General features: G+C 40.7%; 1 protein-coding gene across 7 annotated transcripts in view; it reads right to left on the reverse strand.

Moving 5' to 3' along the window:
• Positions 1 to 27,817, reverse strand: part of dlgap1a (discs, large (Drosophila) homolog-associated protein 1a) — an 811,451-nt gene that overhangs the window by 427,564 nt on the left and 356,070 nt on the right. The window contains exon 3 of one of the 7 annotated variants that reach the window (XM_073043810.1): positions 4,904 to 4,984. The exons of the other annotated variants lie outside the window; for them this stretch is intronic. The gene's annotated coding sequence lies outside the window, so the exon portion shown is untranslated. The remainder of the gene's footprint in view (positions 1 to 4,903; positions 4,985 to 27,817) is intronic. 7 annotated transcript variants of the gene reach the window in all.

Below are 27,817 nucleotides of genomic sequence, written 5' to 3' on the forward strand. Positions count from 1 at the left end.
TTCATTGGTAAGTTATTTATTAGACATGAAAATGACACATTTCACCAGGTGCTATGGCAGTAAACTACAACTGGCAATCAACATCCAGCTTTTTTGTTGAACCAATAAGCAATTTAATGCAGAAAAAATGTGAGGTAGGAAAAATGAGATGAGACAACTTAAGCTTGAAGGCATATTTATATCATGCATGCAGGAACAGATTTAATATGTTTGTGAGTATAAATCATTGAAAATAATAAGCAGTCAGAGAAAGAAATCAAAAAATTAGGTGAATCCTGGGCTTTATAAACAGAGGGAAGGAGTCCAAGAGCAAAACATTGATGTGAACCTGTGGTGAACTACATATACCTGGTGATCTACATATACCTGTCTGGACACGCCCATCTGCTGACTGCTCCTGTGGCTCCTCCCACAGACCCCTGTATAAAGGGGATTGGAGGCAATGCTCCCCCCTCAGTCTCCATGATATTGTGTGATGGTCTCTTGCTGCTGAAAGTGCTCTCTCTTTCAACCTATCTCTCGCCTCACATCTCCGAGAGTTATTGATGGTGCATCAGAACCTTCATAAGATTTTGGTATGCTTACCATGGAAATAATGTATCAAATTCTGGACAATACACCTTAGAAGTCTTTACAGGCTAGCAGGCCAAGCAACATCTATGGAAAAGTGTACAGTCAATGTTTTGGGCCGAGACTTGGCCTGCCTATTTCCTCTAGCATTTTGTGTGTGCATTGCTTGGATTTCCAGTATCTGCAGATTTTCTCTTGTTTGTGAAAGCCCTAAAGAAGGTCAGAAATTTACTAGAATAGTTCACAGGGATGATGGTATTTAGTTATGTAGACAGAATGGCAAAACTAGAGTTATTCTTGCAGCAGGGGATGTTGAGGGGACGTCTGAGAGGGGCATTCAAAATCAGAAAGAGTGACAGAAGAATTTGTTTCTATTGACAAAAGGGTCAACGGTCAAAGTGCACCGAATAGAGGTGATTTGGAAAAGAATCAAATGTTACCTGAGGGAAAGTTGCTTAAGTAATACCGTATGTGGCTGAATTTGGATTAAACTGCCAGGAGGCAGAATGGAAGCAGTTCGAGTGGGAGCTGGATGAGTTCTTGAAAGGCAAACAACTTCCTGGGCTTGTGAGGAAAGAGTGAGTGACTGAGACAAGCTGAATTGCATTGAGCTAGCATGGTTGAATGGCCCCCTACCAGGTAGTAACCATTTTATGGTTTTGTGAACATTGATGATTAAAACAATAATGAGACAAGCAAAAGTTATACAAAAACATGCTTGCTGCTTATTGTAATAGCTAGATTATATGAACCATATAGAGAATGTTAGGGCTATGATAGCATAATGGTCTAGGGATACAAAGGTCTTGGCTATTGATCTGGAGACCAGAAATTAAATCCCACAGAGTAATTGGGAAATTTAAATTGAATTATCTATAATGAGCTTCTAGTATTAGTATTGGTGACCAAGTAAACATAAACACCTATCTGAATTACTATAGTGAAGAGAATTTTCTGTCTTTCACTAATCATGTTAACATTTATTTCCGAATAGAGGGCAATATGTTTGCTTCCCTCTGAAATGAGTGTGTGAGCCATCCATGTGTATCAAAGCAGATGCGAATTAAAAAAGAGCACCTCACAACATATACAAACACATCAGTCATGAAAAGTCCTTCTATTTGCAGATGTAATCCTCTACGAAAATTGAAAGAGCTTTATCTCAGACTAGACAAATGTAGCATGACATAATCAATGCCATAGAATCACATCTAACTCATCCATTATAGTCCAGAGTATGCCTGTCCCACTAGAATTGGTGGCCTTGTAATATACAGATAGAAAATAGTCTTGGATGATTTCAAAAATGTTTCGAGGCCCCATGAAACCTCATAGTATCAAGATAGAGACAAGATAACTTCCTACACCTCTCCTTCCATGATGAATTAGTGTAAAATGCAGTAGGGTAACTCACAAAAGATCCTTCCATAGTGCTGTACCTCCAACTCATTATCAATGAATAAGAGACAAGAATAGTTGGTGTGCGGGAAGGCTGCCACCAGTAATTCCTTTTAAAGTTAGAACCTCCTTACTTGGAAATATATATTATCATTATTTCACTATTGATGGTTCAAATCCTACCCAACATCATCACATAGGCGGAATGGTGAAAGTCAGCTTCTCAAGACTATTTAGAGTAGATAATAGATCTAGAAATGGATTTCAGTAGCAAAATTGTGCCTCACATGCAATTTGCTCATGGCCCAGGATTGCCAATTGGCATCATTATTCAGTGTTGTCTTGTCTATTACTTATTGTAATGCCTGCACTGTTTGTGCACTTTGTGCAGTCCTGGGCAGGTCTGTAGTCTAGTGTAGTTTTTTGTGTTGTTTTACGTAGTTCAGTGTAGTTTTTGTATTGTTTTATGTAGCACCAAGGTCCTGAAAGCAGTTATGGTCAAAATGAGAATAAAAAGTGACTTGACTTGACTTGACTTGAAAAGAGTGTAAGTCCACAAAGACCTCAAATAAAACCAGCTATGCTACCTTGCTTCAACATTTGTCTTTAAATATTAAAGCATTTCTAAGCCACGTGTTAAAACATTTCTAAGCCATATGTTCTTATTTAGGAACAGGAGGACATTCAATCCCACAAGGCTCTTTCACCTGGCAATGTGCTCATGGCACATTGATGCCTCAACCGTATTTCAACCTTGCTTGATATTTTTACTTCAGAGAAGGCTTTCAATCTCAGTCATAAATATTACAGAATTATTTTGGTTAGATGCTCTGCTTTCTTAGCAATATGATGTACTTTTCCCTTTAAATCTCTTCTGAAACAAGTGAAGATGACCAAAACAGGAAGAAGTATTTTGAAACAAGGAGTAGACTTGTAAGGGGAATTTATTTGTCATGTTTCAGAGACATTTCAGTAATATGCTTACATTTATCACTTTTTCCAGTATTTCTACATGTTCTAAACTGTTCTATTTTGGGGAGAGAGTTTGATTTACTAAATGGAGTAGTTTACTTATTTCATTATTGGAAAATAGTAGCTGAAAATACTGGAAACTTGAAATAAAAAAACTGAAAATGCAGAAGATACAAGTAGGTTAGGCAGTATCTGTGGAAAAAAAATGAGTCCACAGTTTAGTTTGTTATGATGTATCACTTGCCTGAAATGTTAACTCAATGCCTCCTTCCACAGATGCTGCCCGAGTTTGCTGATTGCTTCCAGCATTGTCTGTTTCTTTATTTCACAGTCACTTTATAATACTGCTCATGTCATCTTCTTAATAACTCATGGTAAGCAAGTTCTTAGCAGATTTTCAAAAAATAATTTGATCACGTGGAAAAGGAATCTTCTGTAAACAAGTATCATCTGATACCATTTTCCCAAAAGTAAGAAGTTGCGACATGCCAGTTGTAATACTAAAATGATCAGTGAAGTCGAGGTTTGATGAGGTTTGCTTAAAGGGATGTCTCAAGTTTCACATTCAAGGTTGTAGAAGACGAATGAAGACAATCCAAGAACGTCATTATATGAGCCAAACCAGAATAAAAGGCAAGGATAACAGGTTTAAGGAAGCTTAGTTTTTGAGAGATATTGAGGCCCTACCTAATGAACAGAAGAAGGTGCACAACAGGTATAGGCAGGAAAGAACAAATGAGGTTCTTGCAGAGTACAAGAAATGCAAGAGAACACTTAAGAAGGAAATCAGGAGAGCTAAAATAGTGAGCGATGGAGGTGACCTGATAGAGGTGTATAAGATGATGAGGGGCATAGTTCTAAGGTGCTTGGAAATAGGTACCAAGGGGATGATAGAGGTAAGATTTTCACAGAGAGTAGTGAGTCCGTGAAATGAACTGCCGGTGGCGGTGGTGGAAGCGGATACAATAGGTTCTTTTATGAGCATCTTAGATAGGTACATGGAGCTTAGAAAAATAGAGGGCTATGCACTAGAAAAATTCTAGACAGTTTCTAGAGTGGGTTACATGGTCAGCACAACATTGTGGGCCGAAGGGCCTGTAATGTGCTGTAGATTTCTATGTTCTGTGTTCTAAAAAAAGGTATGAGGTTCTCTAGCAGATAAGGAAAAGGAAAACCCTAAGGGCTTCTACAGATATGTTAGAACAAAATGATAGCAAGGGACAAAATTGGTCCTCTGGAAGATCAGATTGGTAATCCATGCGTGGAGCAGAAAGAGATGGAGAAAATCTTAAATGGATTTTTTGCATCTATATTTACTCAGGAGATGGACACAAAGTCTATTGACGTGAGGCAAAGCAGCAGTGTGGTCATAGACCCTATAGAGATCACAGAGGAGGGGGTGTTTGCTGCCTTAAGGCAAATTAAGTTGGATAAGTCCCCAGGGCCTGATAAGATGTTTTCTTTGACCCTGTGGGAGGCTAGTGCAGAAATTGCAGGTGCTCTAGCAGAGATATTTAAACAATCCTTAGTCATAGGTGAGGTGCCAGAGGATAGGAGGATAGCTAATATTGTTTCACTGTTTAAGAAGGGCTCTTGGAATAAGCCAGGAAAGTATAGACAGGTGAGTCTGACATCAGCAGTGGGAAAGTTATTTAAAGTTATTCTAAAGGACTGGATATATATGTAATTGGATAGACAGGGACAGATAAGGATCATCAACATAGCTTTGTGCATGGTAGGTCATCTTTAATTAATCAGAGTTTTTTCAGGAAGTTACCAGGAAAGTTTATGAAGGCAAGGCTGTGAATGTTGTCTACATGGACCTTAGAAAGTCCTTTGACAAGATCCTGCATGGGAGGTTGTTCAAGAAGGTTTATTCACTTGGCATTTAAGATAAGGTAGTAAATTGGATTAGATATTGGCTTCAAAGGAGAAGCCAGACATTGTGGTCATAGATGGTTACCTCTCTGACTGGAGGCCTCTGCCTATTGATGTGCCACAGGGATTGGTGCTGGGTTTGCTGTTTGTCATCAATATCAATGATCTGGAAGATAATGAACAAAATGGATTAGCAGATTTGCAGATCACACCAAGAACGGGGGAGGTGTAGTGGACAATGAGGAAGGCTATCATGGCTTACAACGGGATCTGGACCAGCTGGAAAAATTGGGCTGAAAAATTACTGCATTAAATTCCATCTGCCAAGGGTAAGGTTTTGCACATTGGGAGGACCAGCCAGTGTAGGTCTTACACAGTGAGCGGGAGGGTACTGAACAGTGTGGTAGAACAGAGGGATCCAGAATACAGGTCTATAATTCCTTGAAAGTGGCATCACAGGTAAATAGTCATAAAGGAGGCTTGGCACCTTCATGAATGCATTTATTGAGTACAAGAGTTGGAATGTTATATTGAAATTGTATAAGACATTGGTGAGGCTGAATTTGGAGTATTGTGTGTAATTTTTTTCGTCACCTACTTACAGGAAAGACGTAAATTAGATTGGAAAAGTGCAGAGAAAATTTACAAGGATGTTGCCAGGACTTAAGGACCTGAGTTATAGGGACAGGTTGAATAGGTTAGGACTTTATTCCCTAGAACATAAAAAGATAAAGGGGAGATTGATAGCCGTATACAACATTACAAGAGATATAGAGTTAATGCAATCAGGCTTTTTCTGCTGAAGTAGTGTTAGACTATAACTAGAGGTCGTAGGCTAAAAGTTAAAGGTGAAATGTTTAAGGGGAACATCTTCACACAGAGGGTGGTGGATAGTTACATGGATGGAGGATTATGGAGGGCTATGGTCCAGGTGCATGTCAATGGAATAACCAGATTAGTGGCTTGGCACAGACCAGATGGGCTGAAGGGACTGATTATGTGCTATAGTGCTCTATGAGTCTGTGACTCTCAGGAGATGTTTTTTTTAAATCACTTTGACTCCTGTCTCTAGACTTCATTTTGTGAATTAACTCTATGTATAATTTCACTTTATTTTCCTTCAGTACTGGCAAAGATTGATAATGAATTTGAATACCTTATAAATACCTTTTGAGAAGCTGTGAGGATATTTCCCTCCAGCTTGTAAATCATCTAAACTTCTTGAATTTTCAGTAGATTCCTGTTTTCTAGTTCCTATACCTCTCAAACTGGGCTTGCTTCCATTCCAAACTGGGTGCTATGAATAATAATGAAAATGAACTGACGTAATAAACTGCAGGCTGTCTCTAATGCTATAGACTCCTTTATTTGCTGCCTACACAAACAAGAAAAGAGAGATAATGCTATAAACAGGATATCTTTTATTGAAGGCAGTAAATCTCAACTAAGCAGCAGCATCAGAGCCATACCACGAGGTGCAGTCTGTATTTAAAGGTGCAGTTACACTTATATTCTCCGCATGGCCAATACAAGATTATTAGTCCACGCTTTCATTCTAGTGGATCAAAAATTGTGAGTTGCTCAACACAAAAAAAAACAAAATTTGCTCTAAACCTTCTGAATGAAACAAAAGATTAGTTAATTATTTATTTAATTAAACCAATTTATTTCCAACAGTTTTAGCCGGAGCTGAAATTGCAGTGATATTGTAAAGCAATTTCTTGAGATTTCTTAACCCTATCAGAAGATAATTAAATTCTCTTCTGTAAGCTCATGTTGATATCTTCATTTCTGTTGTTCAATCCTGCAAGTGGTACTGCACACCAGGCAACTTCAAGATTTTATTATCCTATACAGCCTAAAAGTACATGGAGCCAGAGATCTTGGAGCAGAAGCCTTTTAGGGGAATAACAGATAACGATACAATGTCAGTGTGTCCCAACACACAATTTATTATGGTAATAGCTGATCTCCAATGGCTGCAGAGCAGCAGCAGCTCATTGTGATATGGGCCCTTCCTTACCATCACACATCTCCTTCTGCCCTCCAGCAGCAGGTTTCGTCTTCTTCTCCTGCCCTTTATCTTGTTCAGACAGAAACCTCAAAAGGTCATCTCCTTTCTTCTAACTCCTACGTCTTCAATAAGGTACATCAGCAGTCTCATAACTTCCAGTAAGGCTGTGATTAGTTAACCCAAAGTGCATCAAAAGCACTTCACAAAAGGCTGAAAGCTGTGCAGTACTATCAATAATGTTTGCAATCCACCAATGGCTTCTTTCTTCCAGTTCATCCGGACGACCCTAGTGAAAGTGATTGCTAATTGCAAGATGGCCTGTTGCATTTCCAGGCCATGAACATCCTGGAATTACTGGTGGGTGAGTAAACAGAACATCTTTCAGCTGTTTCTGTGGTGGTGATAAAGCGTATGGGTATGGTGGAGGTGTATCAGCTACGTTTAAGTCATTAGACTGGTACAATTTGGAATTATATGTGTGCTAAAGAAAATAATAGAGTGCAATTGATGAACAAAGTAATCTCACAACCAAGAGTTCAGAATAAAGCTCAATAGTCCTGCCATGAATGCCATCATGAATATTAGTGGACTGTTGTACAGCTATCCTGGGGGTGATGGCTTGACCCATACTAAAGAAACGGCTTCAGAATTGACATGCATGTTGAATTGGAACATGGGACTGATCTTAGGTTCCTCCTGAGCTTCCTATTGAAATCACATTCCAACCGATTTTAAACACTCTGTGTAATATCAAGACAGACAGACAAACTTCATTGATCCCGAGGGAAATTGGGTTTCGTTACAGCCACACCAACCAAGAATAGTGAAGAAATATAGCAATATAAAACCAGAAATAATTAAATAATAATAAGTTGTCATCATCATAATCATGCCAAGTGGAAATAATTCCAGGACCAGCCTATTGGCTCAGGGTGTCTGACACTCTGAGGGAGGAGTTGTAAAGTTTGATGGCCATAGGCAGGAATGACTTCCTATGACACTCAGTGTTACATTTTGATGGAATGAGTCTCTGGCTGAATGTACTCCTGTGCCTAACCAGTACATTATGGAGTGGATGGGAGTCATTGTCCAAGATGGCATGCAACTTGGACAGCATCCTCTTTTCAGACACCACCATCAGAGAGACCAGTTCCACCCCCACAACATCACTGGCCTTATGAATGAGTTTGTTGATTCTGTTGGTGTCTGCTACCCTCAGCCTGCTGCCCCAGCACACAACAACAAACATGATAGCACTGGCCACCACAGCCTCGTAGAACATCCTCAGCATCGTCCGGCAGATGTTAAAGGACCTCCGTCTCCTCAGGAAATAGAGATGGCTCTGACCCTTCTTGTAGACAGCCTCAGTGTTCTTTGACCAGTCCAGTTTATTGTCCATTCATATCCCCAGATATCTGTAATCCTTCACTATGTACACACTGACCCCTGACCAAGGAAAGTCTGAAAGTATATAGATGCAGTAAAGGCCTGCAAACAGGCAACATCCCAGCTGTAGAACTGAAAAGCCACATTGCAAAACCAACAGTACCTCCAAACAAGCTTTCCAGCCCAGCTATAATACCAGCATCCCCCTGACAGTGCGGAAAATTGCCCAGCTCTGTCCCATTCCCAAAAGCACAAACAAATCTAATCCAGTTAATTGTGGCCAATCAGTCTGTCTCAGTCATTAGCAATGTGACAGATGTCATTGTTGACAGTGTTATCAAGCCTATCATTGATGTCCAATTTAGATTTTGCCAGAACCACTCAGCTCCAGAAATTATCACAGTCTTGGTTCCACACTGAAGACAATGCATATTTTCTTTTGGATGTAATATCACTTGAATAGTTCATATCAAAGTATACTGTGAATGAACTATATAAGGTATAAATGGTTTATCCTTTGTGTTGGTTAACTCAAACAAAAGCAGATAGTTGTTCCATAGAAACATAGAAAACCTACAGCACAATACAGGCCCTTTGGCCCACAAAGTTGTGCCGAACATGTCCCTACCTTAAAAATTATTAGGCTTACTTATAGCCCTCTATTTTTCTAAGCTCCATGTACCTATCCAAAAGTCTCTTAAAAGACCCTATCATATCTGCTTCCACCACCGTCGCCGGCAGCCCATTCCATGCACTCACCACTCTTGAGTAAAATACTTACCCCTGATATCTCCTCTGTACCTACTCCCCAGTACCCTAAACCTTTGTCCTCTTGTGGCAACCATTTCAGCCCTGGGAAAAAGCCTCCGACTATCCACACGATCAATGCCTTTCATCATCTTATACACCTCTATCAGATCATCTCTCATCCTCCTTTGCTCCAAGGAGAAAAGGCTGAGATCACTCAACCTATTCTCATAAGGCATGCTCCCCAATCCAGGTAACATCCTTGTAAATCTCCTCTGCACCCTTTCTATGGCTTCCATATCCTTCCTGTAGTGAGGTGACCAGAACTGAGCACAGTACTCCAAGTGGGGTCTGACCAGGGTGCTATATAGCTGCAACATTACCTCTCGGCTTCTAAATTCAATTCCACAATTGATGAAGGCCAATACACCGTACGCGTGTTATTGAAGTTCACTCATCACAGCCTTCAGGGCATTATTTTAGGAGTTCCTCACAGTAGTGTTCAGGCCCAGGGAGTTTCAACTATTTCACCATAAAATCATAAATGGGGATATTGTTTGATGATTGCACAATGCTGAACTCCCTAGCAATCTGAGTGGCTCATGCATGCATTTAGCAAGAGGTAGACAATGTTCGGGCTATGGCTGATAAGTGGAATGTAATATATGCACCATAAAATTGCAAGCAATAATGATGTCTTACAAGATAGAGTCACTTACCCTTGCCGTTGAATGACATCACCAGAGTATACCATCATGCTTAGCATCCCATCAACATCCTAAAACACGTAATCCATGAACAACTGTTGCACAGTGTCTGCAGAATGTAACATCTACAATATGAATGACAATGCCACTGCCTGCGCACTCACTTACAAATCACATACTGTCCTGACTTGGAAACATATTATGGTCTTTCATCAATATTGGGTCTAAATCCTACAATTTTGAGGCCAGCTTCTCTGTAGGAGCACCTTCACCAGAGGGAATGCTGCAGTTCAGTACTATGTTGCACCACTATCTTCTCAAGGGAATATAACTCATGCACAATTTACATTTAAACTTTATTATAAAATTGCGTATAATTTAGTTTGTACTGTATTTTACTTGTGAGCCCTGTTTATTAAATGTTATGGGCCTGTAATGCTGCTGCACGTAAACTTTTCATTGCACATGTGCATACATGTTCATTTGACAATACACATGACTTTGAAAAACTTTGATTTTTCAGGCAATGTCCAGATCCAAAGAAAATGAATAAATAAACAGGAAATGTTTTGGGGAAACCATGGTCGTGGCTTCTTTTTGTTGCTGTATCATGTGGCAGTGTGTGAAGAAGACATGCTTGTGAGTGCTGGGGGTTGATTTGAATCTCTGTTTTATTGTCTGTTCATCTGCTTAACTTACTGCTGCTTCCCAGTTTGGTAATGTGTTGTTGGCACCATGATGTGGTTGCTAAGGCCCTCATATTCAGAGCTACCTCTTTGGATTGATCAAGCAGATGGCTGGTAACTCCACAGAGGGAATAGAGGGTACAGAATCTTGCTGTGGAGTCAGCATATCAGAGAAAGATACAGTATGGAATTAGGCATTGCAGCCCACTGAGTCCATGTTAGCCTTCAGCAACCTATTTACACTAATCCTACCAACAATTTTCCTGCATTTTCAATAAACTCCTTCCACATTCTACCATTTTCATACACATCAGGGGCAACTTACAGTGGGCAATTAACTTACCAACCCCCATGTCTTTGGGAAGCAGAGGGAAACTAGTGCGCCTGGAAAAAGCCCATAACACCCAAGGACAGGAGTGAACACCTAAGCACAGCAATGGCTCTGCTAACTGTGTTACTGCATTTCAGTGCACTGCATGATGGCATTACTAGCCAGTGAAAACAGCAGCAAAACCAACATCATTAAATATCCACTGTAACATTTATAAGAATAACTTGAGAAGTATTTCTTGAAAGATTGATTGAAACCATCATAGTTTTTCACTATAATGTGTCCATTTAACGGTTAAGAATATACTGGCATCCTGTGTATGTTGCAGTCTGAAATGCAATTTAGTGCTACAAATGAGACTGTTTATTTTTCTGTCAAATCCAAAGAGAGATACCTACACACACAGACAAAATACAGAATAAAATCACTTTTCTTCACCAAGGAAGATGCATAATGTCAGTCTTAAATCAAAAGTACCAAAATTCCTTCCTGTCTCAATGCCGATTTCATTGTATCTTTGTTAGCTCGTAAGGAAACAAATCACAGTGGTCCAAACAGAGCGTGATGTTTATGGGATTGGCAAGTACCATTCTGTGTAATATGGAGGTGTGCACAAATAATCACTTTAAGGGAGCACATAAATAATTGTCATTTTTGTAGGGAGCAGAGGAGGGCTCAAACAACAGTGGAAGCAGAGGAAGATTACTCATTTTAAATACTATATGAAGAAATTATGCAAAATCAAGCAGCAAGGAGTTAGATTGTGCACTCTTCTTATGTTCACTGTATCTAATATTCAAAATTAATTTATCTAGAGCTGGGCATCACTGGGCATCAGTACTTATTGCTCATGTCTAATTTCCCTTGAGAACCTGGTGATGAATCATCTTTTTGAACCACAGTAGTTCCTCTGATGAAGTTACTTCCATTGTGTGATTAAGGAGCCAGTTACAGGGTTGAGGCCCAATAATGATTGTAGTATGAGCGATACAATTTCCGTGCAGCTTAGAAGGAAAGCTGATGCTCCTATGCATTGGTGCACCTTGCATTCTTGGTTATTGATGTAAAGGGGGTTTCTTCTTTTTTCTTTGTTACTGTGTATGTAATCAAAATGGCTTCTTTGTTTTGTTAAAAGCAGGAATGCTTCTTTGTTGCGAGAGAGTACTGGAAGCTTGTTTGGGTTAAAATTTACTGATAATGAGAATTGTATTCCTTTGTAAACCAGTTGGGATTAATGTTGTTCTTTCTTCTGAGTCTGTAAGCCATTGTTGGCGGGCTTTTGGGGAGATCGGCACGAGGGGTTGAGAGAGAGAGGACGCGATGCTGTAAGCTGGGCGAGGAACGGACCCCAAGCGGGGGTCCAAGGCCAAGAGGTACTCCGAGGAGAGGAGATAAAGCTAGATGTGCTTGGTTGACCACTTCGGGTGGTCCTAAGCTGCGAGTCGAGGAGTTCGGAGGGGATCGAATGGTGGCCAGAAGACTTCAGTAATTGAGCTCCAACGGTTGTGCACGAAGTGGTTTGGACTTTGATAAGTTTGGCACCTTTTCTTTATTGTTTTTCCTTCATATATACTGTATCGTTATTAATCACTTAGTTATAGTAACCTTTATAAATTGTACTCATTTAATCACATATGGTGTACTGTCTGTTTTTGGGCGAGGCGGGGACATCACACAGCATCCACACCAGCTGAATACCCAGTTTGGCGGGGCCAAAGGCTGCTCCCCCTAGATGAGAATGAGCTGAGCGAGCCTGAGGCGACCCAGGGGGTTACATTGAGGTCATGGGCTTGAGAGGTTCTGTAGGAGAAACCCAAGTGAGTAAACAATCTCTTCAAGTCATTAAGATTTTTAAATATACAGAAAATAATAACAGAGAATGCTATTCTCAGGTGCAGAACTCAAATAAAGAATCCCATTCACTAGTTTCAAACAAACCCACAGATAATTAAAAAAAATTACATAATTTTCATTGTGTCCGGCACAGTGGTATAACTAGTAGAGCTTTTGCCTCAGCATTTGAACAACATGGATTCAAACCTAACCTCCGATGCTGACAGTGTGGAGTTTGCATGGTTGCCTGGGTTTCCTCTGAGTGATCCATACTTTCCTCACATACCAAAGACATGTGTTTGAGGAAGTTATTTGGCCACTATAAAGAGTTCTGAATATGTAAATGAGCAGTAGAACCTTGGCTCCCATCTTCTGCCATTCGCTTATTCACTCGTGACAACTTCAAACTGTTAATTGATCTACCAACACACGTATCCTTGAGATGCAAGAGGGAACCAGAGCACCCAGGGGTACTCACACCATCACAGGGAGGAGTGGAATCTCCTCAACATTAGGATTGAACTCAGTTTGCTTGAGCTATGAGCAACGACTCTTTATCAGCAATTAAAATGCAGAATTAACTCTAAACAAACTAAGTAAAGCAAAATATATTGGAATTATTTAGGAAATAGCTGAATGCTACAAGTAGGCAGTTGTTGGAACCTCTGAATGGATGAATGGAATGAGTGGAAAAGTTTTAGAACCTATCACTTTCTTGTGCGCTACTTAGCATTGAATCCTACTGTAACTTCTCAGTAAGGAATAGCCCCCCACTCATTCATGGAATTTATTGTGTCAATAATTTTGCAGAATTAAAGCAATGGGCTCTTGTACTTGGCTGTGTTGGAGCTGTGATAAATATCAAAAGCCACGACTGAGGTCCTGAACCACTCAGGTGCTGGTTCCATATATTATATTTCCAATTAACAAAACCTATGGTACATTGATGTGCATGAATATTCTTGAGTGCTATGAACTCTTCCTTGTTAATGTGACATTTATACCAGATACAAAATGTTCAACCGAAGTTCAAAGCACATTTATTATTGAAGTATGTATACAGTATACAACCTTGGGATTTGTCTTCTTGCAAGCAGCCACAAAACAAAGAAACACATTAGAACCAGTTTAAAGAAAAACCCCAGACAGCAAGACCATCAAACACCCAATGTGTGAAAAAAGAACAAATAATGCAAACAATAAAAAGTAAACAAATAATAACATTAACTGAAGAGCCCCGAAAGTGAGTCTACAGCCATGGAGTCGACGAGGCAAGTAAAGCTGGTCTACAAGCCCTGAGTCAGTGCTGAAATGCCTTGATCAAATTGTGCAAATAATAAAAAAGTAAGAAAAACATAAGAAAAATTAACTGCAGAGTCCTCGAAAGTGAGTGCACAGCTGCAGAGCACTGAGGTGAGGGAAGCACCAGCTGCTCCCAATGGCCTCAGAGAATGATTCCTACACCTTCCGCCCACCTCAGCAGCGAGGAGAAGTCAAACGCAGGCAGACAGTGCTGAGTACCTGCTCACTTTTTCTTCCCGATATCGACAATTTTAATCTTGTTTGATGCTTTAACAGGCGTGGAGTAATGGAACCAACCGGGGTTTGTGTTCCCCCAGTGATGGCTCTAGCTGCCCTCTCTGCTCTCATCCTCACCTAATCCCCCAGTGCAAGATCATTTAGTCAGCTCAAAAATTGATTTTAAAAGGGAAATTAGAGGCTGCAATTGATCATAGTTCAGAAAAAGAATTATATCTTGTAGAAGAAGAGTGTCTAGTAGTTCTGTGAGCTGTCTGCAGTATGTCACCGTTGGTCACTGACGCCATCTTGCCCAAACCAAATATTACAAGTAATTTTTGTAAGCATCTTAGTTGAAGAAAATTGATTATAACCATTCTCTCTCTAAAATCTTTAAATTTACATCAGATGAACTGTAAACCATATATTAATAATTTATATTAACATACGTAATGCATATTAGTAACATACTAATACATTTATTAGAAAAGCAGGAAAAAATCTCTATATGAACACCTTAACAATTCTGTGGATTACACTAACTTCTGTATTCTTACCACAATAAATGCAGAGTTAGAAATTCTTAATATTTAAATAAAGGTGGAAGTGATGTACTCTTAAAATTTCATCATGGAGTGGGACAATTTTATGTACAATATGGTAATTTTTTAAAAAAAAACCTGAACATTAAACCCAATGACTCTTTATGGACCAATAGTGTTCTTCTGTAAAATGAAGATGGGCCTTTTGTGCATATGATATACATAAGCATGGAGACTAATGACTTGTGGAGTGACATCAAAATGTCTATCATACTCATTTCGATGTAACCTACCCAAGATTTTACTGCACAGACAAAGCTTTTGAAGGCACTTGTCCTTAATAACTGACAGGATATTAAGCATCAACCTTCCTCTAGATTGATAAACATTCTCAATTCAGCCTGCTCTTTGCAGCTAATGTCCTCAGCCTGTCTGTACTATCATATGCTTTCCTTTATCCCATATCTGAGCATTTCCTTGCTTTACAACATTAACAATCTTAATCCTGTTCTCAGTCCTTTCCCTGAAATCTCCAAAATCATTTTTTAAACCAAAACTCCACCATAAATTCCTACCTAACAGAATCTCCTATTTGATCCCCATTCAACTACCTAACAGATTTTTCATGCTTACAATCTTGTGACCAAGCATACAACTGATCATTCTCACCAACGATTCCCTCCCTTTCTACAATCCTCTCTCCTGCATAATCTTTCTTCCAGCAATTTTCTCTTTGCATATTTCTTCTTTTCTCTTTTCCCCTACTCTTTCTTCTTCTCTTCTCAATTATAAAACAGGAGACAGGGAGGAATTGAAACATGCACAGAGGGAGCTAAAGGAGAAGATTAAGGTGGCTAAAGAGGAATACAGGAGAGAACTGGAGAACAAGATTGGGCAGAGTAGCACACAGGAGATGTGCAGAAGCATGAAGAACATTACTGGCTTTAATCAACCTAGCTTTAGAGCCTCAGAATGCAGCCGTAAATGAGTTAATGTGTCAAACCAATTCTTCAATTGGTTTGACAATTGCCTCCTGTTCACACCTCCCCCCACAGCATATTAGCTCAGTTGCCGAGGAATCTAATGCTCCCTCAGCACCAATGCCTCCCCTCATCCCTCCTCCCCCTCCAGTTCAACAAGTGGATGATAAACACAGACTACCACTATCAACGTCCCCTCCTTGCCCTGTACCTACAATCCACACTTCCACATGTCAACTGCTATCGTCCCGATCTTCACCTCCCCAGCCCCCACCTTCCACCAACTCTCCAGTCATCATGGACTCAGCTTCAGTCCTGAGCAGGTGAGAAGGGCTCTGGGGAAACTCAGACACGGCAAAGCATTGGGACTGGATGCTGTGAACCCCAAGGTCCTGAAGGAGTGTGCTGAGCAGCTGGGTGGAGTTCTCCAGCACATTTTCAATCTGAGTCTCAGTCTGGAAAGGGTCTTGATTATGTGGAAAACGTCATGTGTGGTCCCAGTACCCAGAAGGGCCAACTGAAAGTCATGAAGACTCTAGAGAGGCTGGTCCTGGGTCACCTCTGATCCCTGGTCAGATCGGCCCACGATCCCCTGCAGATTTTCTACCAGAAGCGCATTGGAGTCAATGATGCTGTCATCTATCTGCTGAACAGAGCCTGCTCCCATTTAGATAAGCAGGCTGAGGATCATGATTTGTGATTTCGCAAGTGCCTTCAATACCATACAGCCCTCGTTGCTGGGAGGAAAGCTCCATTCAAAATAGGTTGGCATTACCATTGTATCCTGGATAATGGACCACCTGACTGACAGACCACAGTTTGTGAGGCTTCAGAGCTGTGACAGACATGGCTATAAGCAGCACTGGGGCCCCATAGGGGACTATTGGCTCCCTTCCTGTTTACCTCGTATACCTCAGACTTTAGATACAACACTGAGTCATATCATCAGCAGAAATTCTCTGATGACAGCAATGGTGTGGTATATAAAGGGAGGATGGGAGGATGAATACACAGCCATGGTGGAGGACTTTGTCAAATGGTGCAAGCTGAATCATCGGCAGCTCAACGTTAGTAAGACACAGGAGATGGTGATGGACTTTAGGGAGACTAAGCCTGCTTTGCTCCCTGTTACTGTTGATGGTGAAGACCTACAAATACCTGGGGGTGCACCTGGATGACAGACTTGAGTGGAGCACCAACACAGAGGCTGTGTACAAGAAGGGACAGAGTTGTCTTGACTTCCTGAAGAGACTAATATCCTTTGGGGTATGCAGGCCTCTCCTTCACATATTCTACCAGTCCTTTGTTGCCAGTACAGTTTCCTATGTAGTGGTGTGCTGGGCAATAACATCAACCAACAGGCTCAATAAACTGATTAGAAAGGCTGGCTCTGTTATAGGAGTCAAACTGTACACACTGGAGAACAAAGGACCCTATGGAAAATCCTGGCAATTGTGGACAATGTTTCTCACGCTCTGCATGCCACCTTGGCTGAACAGAGGAGCACTGTTAGTAACCGACCAAGACAAAAGCACTGCTCCAAAAAGCGCAATATGAAGTTATTCTCACCCTCAGACATTAGTCTCCATTATGAGTCAACCTATAGCAGGGGAAGTGATGACCCCCTCCTGTTAGACTGTTTGTGATAACTTATTTTTTATTTTTTTCTACTTCTTTTTTAATATTTATATCTGTGCAATTGTAATGCTGCTGTGACACTGTAATTTCCTTTGGGAACAATAATGTATCTATCTATTTAACTATCTACCATATCCGTACTGAAATTCACTTGCTCCATCTGCTTCTTTCTCGAGAATAGTAAGGAAAACATTTGTGTGACTTTTCTCTAAGCAAGATGGTGCTGGCAAAACACAGAAACAAAACCAAGAACTATTCTATTAATTATACTTTTTCTGAACTGTGATCTCTACCATCCACAGCCTGTCATTTCCTTTAGAAAGCTGTACTTTTGAACCATCTGTATGACCCGCCATTTCTTTTGGTAACCTGAAGGATTAGACTCTTGAGAATGTGGGTAAGACTGCAGCAGCCATTGCTGGAGTGGACGTGGGGCCGAACTGAAACTTTAGGCTGGATTGCCGCAGCAGGGCCCAGTCCCGAGAGCAGGAAACAAACTGATGTTTAGCTGATTTAAGCACGAGCCAGATTAAAAAGATCAAGGCTGAAGGATGAACCAGTGTTCAGCTCACTGCTCCAAGAGGCTTTACTCACTGAACTGGCTTCATCGCTGTGGTCTACAGCAATCGGGCTCCCGGACTGCCTGCAGCACTGAACTGGCTCCAGGGCTGTGGATTCACTTTCAGGAACTCTTCGGATTATGTTCTGTGTGTTATTTGTTTACATTTTTATTGTTTGCATGATTAATTCTTCTTTTGGCACATTGGGTGTTAGATAGTCTTTGTTGGGTATTCTTTTTAACGGCTTCTAGTGTGTTTCTTTGTTTTATGGCTGTCTGCAAGAAGATGAATCTCAATGTTGTATATGAAATATATACTTTTATAATAAACAGACTTTGAACTTTAAGGCCTATTCCAGTATGTACTGGAGAACTAGAATATAACAGCAAGGATATACTGCTGTTTTCAGACTACACATGGAGCATTGTGAGCAGTTTTTGGCCCTTTACCTAAAAAAAGATGTGCTGTTATCCGAGAGGGACCAGAGGAGGTTTATGACAATGATTTGGGGAATTAAAGGATTAATGTATGAGGAGCGTTTGATGGCCCTGGGCCTGTACTCACTGGAATTTTGAAGAACGGGGTAGAGGAATCTTATTAAAACCTATCATATATTGAATGGCCTAGATAGAGTGGATGTGGAGAAAGTATTTCCTATAGTGGGTGAGTCTAGAGCCAGAGGTAACATCCCTTTAGAAGAGAGATGAGGAGGTCTTTAGCCAGAGGGAGGTGAACCGGTGAAATTCTTTGTCATGGGGTTAAATGATTGAAAATATTTAAAGCAGAAATTCATGAATCCTAGATTAGTCAGGGCATCAAAAGTTACCATAAGACCATAAGATATAGAAACAAAATTAGGCCATTTGCTCATTGAGTCTGCTCTGCCATTTCATCATGGCTGATCCAATTTTCCTCTCAGCTCCAATCTCCTGCCTTCACCCCATATCCCTTCATGCCTTTACCAATAAAGAACCTATCAACCTCTGCCTTAAATATATATTAAAAACTTGGCCTCCACATTTGCCTGTGTCAATGAATTCCACAGATTCATCAATCTTTGGCTAATGAAATTCCTTCTCATCTCTTTCTAAAAGGATACTCCTCCATTCTGAGGCTGTGGCCCCTGGTCTTAGACTCTACCACCAGTGGAAATATCTTCTCCACATCCACTCTATCAAGGCTTTTCACCATTCAATAGGTTTTAATGGGTCACACCTCATTCTTCTGAATGTTAGAGAATACAGGTTCAGAGCCATCAAACACTCTTCATATGACAAGCCATTCAATACTGTAATCAATTTCATGACTCTCCTTTGAACAATCTCCAGCTGCAGCACATGATTTCTAAGATAATGGGCCCAAATGTGCTCACGATAGTCCAAGTGAGGCCTCACTAGTGTCAACATTACACCCTTGCTTTTATATTTCAGTCCTCTTGAATTGAATATTAACCTTGTATTTCCCTTCCTCATCACAGACTCAACCTGCAAAGTAACCTTCAGGGAATCCTGCACAAGGATTCCAAGTCCCTCTGCACCTCAGTTAGGAATAGCCAACCCTTTAATTTCTTCTACTAAAGTGCATGACCATACACTTCGTGTGTTCCATCTGCTATTTCTTTACCCATTTTGTAGCCTCTCTACTCTCTACTTCCTCAAAACTACCAGTTCCTCCGCCTATGTTCATATTGTCTGCAAACCTTGCAATAAAGTCATCAATTCCATCATCCAAATCATTGACATTTAACATAAAAAGAATTGGTCCCAACGCAGACCCCTTTGGAGCACTGACAGCCAACCAGAAAAGGCTTCTTTTATTCCCATTGTTTGCCACCTGCCAATCAGCCACTACTTTATCCATGCTAGAGTCTTTCCTGTAAAATCATGGGATCATAGTTTTTTTAGGCAGCCTCATGTACAGCACCTCGTCAAAAGCCTTCTAAAAATCCAAGTACACAGCATCAACTGAATCTCTATAGTCTATCCTGCTTGTTACTCTCTTCAAAGAATTCCAGCACATTTGACAGGCATGATTTTCATTTGAAGAAACCATGATGTCTATAGCCTATTTGATCATGTGCCTCCAAGTACCCTGAGAGCTCATTCTTAATAATAAACTCCAACATCTTCCCAGCCACAGGGGTCAAACTAACTGGTATATAGTTTTCTTTCTTCTTCCTCTCTCCCTTCATGAAGAGTTGAGTTTCATTTGCAATTTTCTAGTCTTCCAAAATTATTTCAGAATCTATTGATTCTTGAAAGATCATTACTAATGCCCCTTCAGTTATATCTTTCAGGACCTTGGGGTGTACTCCATCTGGTCTGGGTGACTTATCTACCTTCAGACCTTTCAGTTTCCAAAGAACCTTCTCTCCAGAAATGGTAACTTCACACACCTCATGACCCCTGGCACCTTGAACTTCCACCATAGTGCCAGTGGCTTCCACAGTGAAGACTGATGCAAAATACTTATTCAGTTCTTCTGCCATTTCTTTGTTCCCCATTACTACCTCTCCTGCATAATTTTCCAGCTGTCCAATATCCACTCTCACCTCTCATTTACACTTTATGCATCTGAAGAAACTTTTGGTATCCTCTTTAATATTATTGGCTATCTTACTTTTATTTTCCATCTTTACCTTCTTAATGACTTTTTATTTGCTTTCTGTTGGTTTTAAAAAGCTTCCCAATCCGTTAACTTCCAACTAATTTTTGCTGTATTATATGCCTTCCCTTTGGTGTTTATGTTTTTGACTTCTCTTGTTTGCCATGGCTGTGTCATCTTTCCTTTAGAATACTTCTCCCTTTTTGAGATGTATATATCCCATGCCTTCTGAATTGCATCCAGAAATCCGAGCCATTGTTCTGCCATCATCACTGCCAGTATTCATTAATTCTGGCCAACTCCTCTCTCATGCCTCTGAATTTTCCTTTACTCCACATTGCCCAACACTCAATCTAGAATATCTGATCCCCTAGTGGGCTCAACTATGAGTTGCTCCAAAAAGCCAACTTGTAGGCAATCTATAAATTCCCCTCCCCTGGAATCCAGCTCCAACCTGATATTCCCAATCTACCTGCATATTGAAATCCCCCATGACAATTGTAACATTTTTGCATGGTAGGGGAATGAACGGTTATGGGGAAAAGGCAGGTAGGTAGAGATGAGTCCATGGCCAGATCAGCCATGATCTTATTGAATGGTGGAGCAGGCCTGATGGGCCAGATAGCCTACTCCTGCTCCTATTTCTTATGTTCCTATGTTCTTGCCTTTTTGTCATGCTTTTTCTATTTCACATTGTAATTTGTAGACCACATCTTTACTACTATTTGGGGGTCTGTATACAACTCCTGTCAGGGTCTTTATACCCTTGCAGTTCCTTAGCTCTATCAACAATGATTCAATGCCTTACATCACCTCTTCCTTATGATTTGATTTCAGTTTATATGAACAAGGCCATGCCACTCCCTCTGTCTTTTCTTTTGATACAAATTGTATACTTGGACATGAAGCTCCCAGCTATAATCTTGTTTCAGCCATGACTTAGTGATGCCTACAACAACATACCTCACAATCTGTAACTGTGCTGCAAGTTTGTATCTACCTTCTTCCGAATACTGTGGACATTCAAGTATAACACCTCCAGTCCTGTATTGACCCTTTTTGATTTTGTCTGCCTGTTACATTGAAACTCATCCTGTTGACTGCAATCTTGCCCTATCAACAGCCTCTCATCACTATGCATTGCCTCTGTTTGTAAACCAGCTCCCTCATCTTCAGTATTATCATCCAACTTTCCTACGATACTTCTTGCATTGAAATATACACAGCTCAGGACACTAGTCGCACCATGCTCAACTTTTTGATTCCTAACTTTGTCTGAGGTCTTACCAACATCTGCCTCCACAACCTCATCACTAATCGTTCTGGCACTCTCGTTCCCATCCCCCTGCAACTGTAGTTTAATCCCCACCGGGCAGTATTAATAAACCTTCCTAATAGGGTATTAATCCCCCTCCAGTTCAGGTACAAACTAACCCTTCTGTACAGGTCCTACCTTCCCTGGCAGAGATTCCAATGATTCCAAAATCGTATGCCCTCCCTCCTATACCAACTCCTTAACCACATATTAAACTGTATATTCTTCCTAGTTCTGGCCTGAGATCACAACCCTGGAGGTCCTGCCCTTTAATTTAGCTCCGAACACCCTGAAATCCCTATGCAGAACCTTATCACTCCATACAGGAGGAAGGCAGGAGAATGTGGTTGAGAGGGATAATAAAACAGACATGATTGAATGGTGGAGGAGACTCATTGGGCCAAAAGATCTAACTTTGCGCCTATATTCTTAAATAACAAGCTTCATTGGCAACAGAATATCATTGCCCAGATGACATGCAAAAACTGGTGCTACCTCTTTCTTGACTTGTGTTTTCCAGTGTATGGCTTCACTTTCAAAGAAAGCAATCTCAGGTTATAGGCTGTTTGGGATAAGTGGAAATAATCACTCTCTGTAAATGAACAACTACCACAGCTACTTCTGTCTAATGGTTTTCAGTGCAAACATCTGATGTTCTATGTACAAACATGAAGCAATTTAAAAGCTAAACACCATCCTCAAAAGCAGTTGATTGAAAAATGATTTTAAGTATGTAGATGACTCCTCTGAGAGGTTTTGCAGGAGAGGTTTGTCGTGATAAATTCAAGTTCAAGTTCATTGTCACTCAACCATATACATACAGTGTATATGTACCACCAAAAAAAAAATCACTTTCCTTTGGACCAAGGTGTACAAATCAGTACGTACTGTATAACTCACACATAACAGATTAAGTAAATTAACAAATAATAAGGTGCATTTATGATACAAGTTATAAAGTAAACAGCATACAGCTACTGGATGCATGATGAGATCTGGGTAGTGGCAGGAAGTTCAGTGGTCACAGTCTGGGGGAAGAACCTGTGTCCCATCTTGAAATTCTTGTCCTAATGCAATGGTACCTTTTGGTTGTTGGTAGGGGATCAAAGAGACTGTTGACCGATGAGAGGTTTCATTGACAATGCTAAACACCCTGTGTATGCAGCACTCCCGATAGATATCTCTAATGGGTGGATGAGAGGCTCTAATAATACTCTCAGCAGTCCTCACAACTCTTTGTAGGGACCTGTGGTCATAAACATTGCAATTCTATACCAGAAGAGGCTTGTCATGAGGCATATCAAGACCCTGCTGCCCCCCTCACTGGACCCCCTGCAGTTTGCATACCGTCCCAACCGCTCAACAGATGACGCCATTGCCACCACCCTCCACCTGGCCCTAACCCACCTGGACAAAAAAGACACATACATTCGGATGCTGTTCATAGACTTCAGTTCAGCATTCAACACAATTATCCCTCAGAAACTGATTGGAAAGCTGAGCCTACTGGGCCTGAACACCTTCCTCTGCAACTGGATCCTAGACTTCCTGACTGGGAGACCACAGTCAATCCGGATCGGGAGCAGCATCTCCAACACCATCACACTGAGCACGGGGGCCCCCAGGGCTTTGTGCTCAGTCCACTGCTGTTCACTCTGCTGACCCACGAATGTGCTGCAACACACAGCTCAAACCATATCATCAAGTTCGCCGATGACATGACCATGGTGGGTCTCATCAGCAAGAACAACGAGTCAGCTTACAGAGAGGAGGTGCAGCGGCTAACGGACTGGTGCAGAGCCAACAACCTGTCTCTGAATGTGAACAAAACAAAAGAGATGGTTGTTGACTTCAGGAGGGCACGGAGCGACCACTCCCCGCTGAACATCGACGGCTCCTCAGTAGAGATCATTAAGAGCACCAAATTTCTTGGTGTTCACCTGACGGAGAATCTCTCCTGATCCCTCAACACCAGCTCCATAGCAAAGAAAGCCCAGCAGTGTCTCTGCTTTCTGCGAAGGCTGAGGAAAGTCCATCTTCCACCCCCCATCCTCATCACATTCTACAGGGGTTGTATTCAGAGCATCCTGAGCAGCTGCATCACTGCCTGGTTCAGAAATTGTACCATCTCAGATTGCAAGACCCTGCAGCGGATAGTGAGGTCAGCTGAGAAGATCATCGGGGTCTCTCTTCCAGCTATCACGGACACTTACACTCCATGCTGCATCCGCAAAGGAAACAGCATTATGAAGGACCCCATGCACCCCTCATACAATCTCTTCTCCCTCCTGCCGTCTGGGAAAAGGCTCCGAAGCATTCGGCCTCTCACGACCAGACTATGGAACAGTTTCTTCCCCCAAGCTATCAGACTCCTCAATACCCGGAGCCTGGACTGATACCTTGCCCTATTGTCTTGTTTATTATTTATTGTAATGCCGGTACTGTTTTTGTGCACTTTATACAGTCCAGTGTAGGTCTGTAGTCTAGTGTAGCTTTCTCTGTTTTGTTTTGTTTTATTACGTAGTTCAGTCTAGTTTTTGTACTGTGTCATGTAACACCATGGTCCTGACAAACGTTGTCTCATTTTTACTATGCACTGTACCAGCAGTTATGGTCGAAATGACAATAAAAGTGACTTGACTTGACTTGACTTGATGCAGCTGGGCTGCTGTGGTGGTGGGTGGTGCTCCTGTAAAGATTGGTTAGAATGGAGATGGAGTGGGGGGGGGGCTCACTCATCTCCATCTCCTCAGGAACTGGAGACACTGCTGTGCTTTTTTGACCAATGAGGTGGTGTTGAGGGACCAGATGAGATTGTCCATTATGTGTACTCCCAGAAACATGGTGCTCCTAACTCTCTTCGTGGAGGAATCGTGTATGTGCATTGAAGAGTGGTTGGCGTGCACCTTCCTGAAGTCCATAATCATCACAACGAAGACTTTGATATCCACCAACTTCTCCAGAGAAAATGAGGAAAGGATCTCTACATTAACATTAAAATAGAACTTCATTTGTGTCTTCCAGGACAGCACTGGAACAATAACCTAATTTCTGTATTGATTCAGATTTCAGAAATGATGCAGAGTATAAAAAGATAACACTATAGTAAATGAGGAAAGGAGGATTGAATAATATTTTATCTTGCTAACAAAAATGTACAGCAAATCATAATCTGAAAAGCTTATAAAGTAATTAACGTAAAAATCTGCTGGAGATGCCAGTAAATCAGTGAACAAATGAAGATTTTAAAATAATTTGTGAAAATATGAAAAGCAACTGCCGCTTAAAGGTTGTAAGAGTAACTGGATCATAGGGATTTACCAGCTTATTTACAGGTCATACTTCACTGGGTAAACTGACTGTCAGACTCTGACAGAGTGGAAAACAAAATGGATCTAGAAAAAGTTAATTTATTCTGCACTGAAATTGCTCCAGTTAGTTGACTCAATTACATTAGTCATCTGTGGCAAAATGCTGTTACTTCTTGATTGAACCTTGGCCCATAGGGAGCACACATCAGGACACCAAGGACATGCTGCTCATCATTTTGCATCCATTAAAATGGAAGAAAAATTACTGGAATCCATCCCCTCTTTTCTAAATAGCTGTCCCAGCCATTGGGGTCTCTTTAGAAACAGCAGCTCTCAAGGAATCCGTCTGAGTCATCGTCTATTTACTCAGAATTCAGAAGGTTGAGGACAGGCATTAATTTGATTCCGTATGATGTCAACTTTGTCACATGCTTAAGACATCTCAGAATGAAGCATTTAGAAAACATGCTAATGAGGTTCAATAGTGGAAACACAACATTTAGCATGACATCCCTGTGAAGTATGAAGGACCTTATGCATTACCAGAGATAACATTCTTCACACTGGTGTCAAAGCCTACATCTCTCCTTACTATTTTAAGGACAGCTGAATTCTCCAAGAATATTAACCATTTCTCCTCTCACCAACATAATTAAAAATAAAAAGAACACCTGTCAACATTGAGAACAAAGAAATACTGCAATAGAGATCATGTTTGAATTTGATGCCCTGACACCTGCAGATCCTGCCTGACATGGTGAGTGGCTCCAGCACTTTTGTGTCTCCAGTGTTTTCTGATACAGAAGCTTCAAACGATATGGGTGGCCCCCCTGTGAAAGTTTAAACACGCTATAAAGGTTTACCTCCCAGTTCTATTGTCAGTCAAAGTTGTTTTGTTTATTTGATGCTACCAGGTGTTTCTGACTTGCAGCAACATCCCAAAGCTATTAAAAACCCAATAAATATTAAATATTTTAAAACATTGTTAAAATACAGAAGTTAAAAGTAAGTAGATTTATCAAACTTATCACCAATAATGAAATACAACTATCTTATTCTTATGTTTCTTCTTCATTGGTGTACAATCCTCAGTGGATGCCCAAAGGAATGGGTGACCCAGGCCTCATATGTACTGCCACTCAACTCAAGCAAAACCCAACAGCAAGAACTTCTGCAAACTTACCAGCAGGACGGACATAGAGATTGTCAGTCAAGCGTTTGTTGTCAGACTTTTGTTGATACTTGCAGCTCTAAAGCAGGAGATCCACTGTAAGTATTTGAAAAGCCCAGAAAATTCTAGGCCAATACACTTTAAAATGTTGGTTTAATGATAAGTAGTGGGAACTATCCAGCTAATCTTTGAACAATGCCATGCAGCCTTTAAAGAATAATCATAATGGTTCATCTAAAAGGCATCACTTGAACTTGTATAGCATTTCCTTAGTAGTTAAATGCTGAATCAATCTGTTCTCTTTGCTGACTACCAACACAGGAGCACCTTGAGCAAGTGTGCTAAACCCACTGCTGTCCTATCTACACTCATGATTGTATTGCGAAGCATAGCTCAAACGCCATCTATTAATTTGCTGATGATACCACTGTTTCTGGTAAAGCCTCAGATGTTGGAAAGGAGGCATTACAAGAGTGAGGATCTGTGGATCGGCTGGTTGAGTGGAATCACAAGAACAATGTTGCACTCAAAGTCAGCAAAACCTAGGAACTGATTGCAGACTTCAGGAAGGGGATATCAGGGAAACACCTACCTCTCCTAATTGTGGTGGAAATGGTGAACAGCATCAAGTTCCTTGGTGTCAATATTTGAGAAGATGTATCCTATGCCCAAGATATTGATGCAATATTGAAGAAGGCATACTGCAGCTCTACTTTATTAGGAGTTTGAAGAGACTTGGTAGGTCATCAAAGACTCTTTCAAATTTCTCTAGATGTACAGTGGAAAGTACATCACAACCTGATATGGAGCCTCCAATGGACAGGTTCACAAAAGGTTGGAGTAATTTATAGACTTAGCCACAGACATCTTCAAGAGACAGTGCTTTCAGTAGGCTGCATACATTATTAAGGACCCTCCCCATCTAGGACATGCCCTCTTCTCATTATTACCATCAGGGAGGAGATACAGAAGCATAAAGATCCACTCTCAATAGTTTAGAAGCAGCTCCTTTTGCTCCGTCACCAGATTTCTGAATGGACCATGAGCAGTCCATTATGAACCTCATTATTCCCTTTTTGCATAATTTATTTTTTAAATTTATAGGTTTTCACTGCACTTCTGCCCTAAAACAACAAATTTCTTGTCATATGTCAATGATAATAAATCTAATTCTGATTCTGACTTTAGAACAAAAAATATCCAGAAATTTTGTTACATTATTTTTATGTTGAAAAAGGCTTCACCATAGCTGCCACTATTACCTTTACCCATCTGTTCCTTTAAACTTCGAAGTCAAAGTAGAAATCATGCTCAGAGTCTGGATTTACTTATTTTTACTGCATTAAAATGTGGCCATATTTAGTTCTCATGCCAAATCAAGATCCACCCCCGTCAAAAAAAACCCATAAAATTGACCAGAATTCAATGGGATAGTACTGGGGAAGTTTACAGTCAGAAATAAGAATCTCCATGGTTTGTGATGAGACTTGATGCAGTTACTAACATTTTGCTCTGCAGGAACCAGAAAAGAAAATTGGCTCTTAAAGTTATTCAATCAAGGCAGCTAGAGAGCAGCAATAGACATTATGATTCCATTGGAGGACACTGACACTATAGTGGAGAGGCTATAGCTTAAATGTACAGTCTGAGGAAAAA

This window comes from Hemitrygon akajei, chromosome 1 (assembly GCF_048418815.1).
Source record: "Hemitrygon akajei chromosome 1, sHemAka1.3, whole genome shotgun sequence".
NCBI lineage: Eukaryota > Metazoa > Chordata > Chondrichthyes > Myliobatiformes > Dasyatidae > Hemitrygon > Hemitrygon akajei.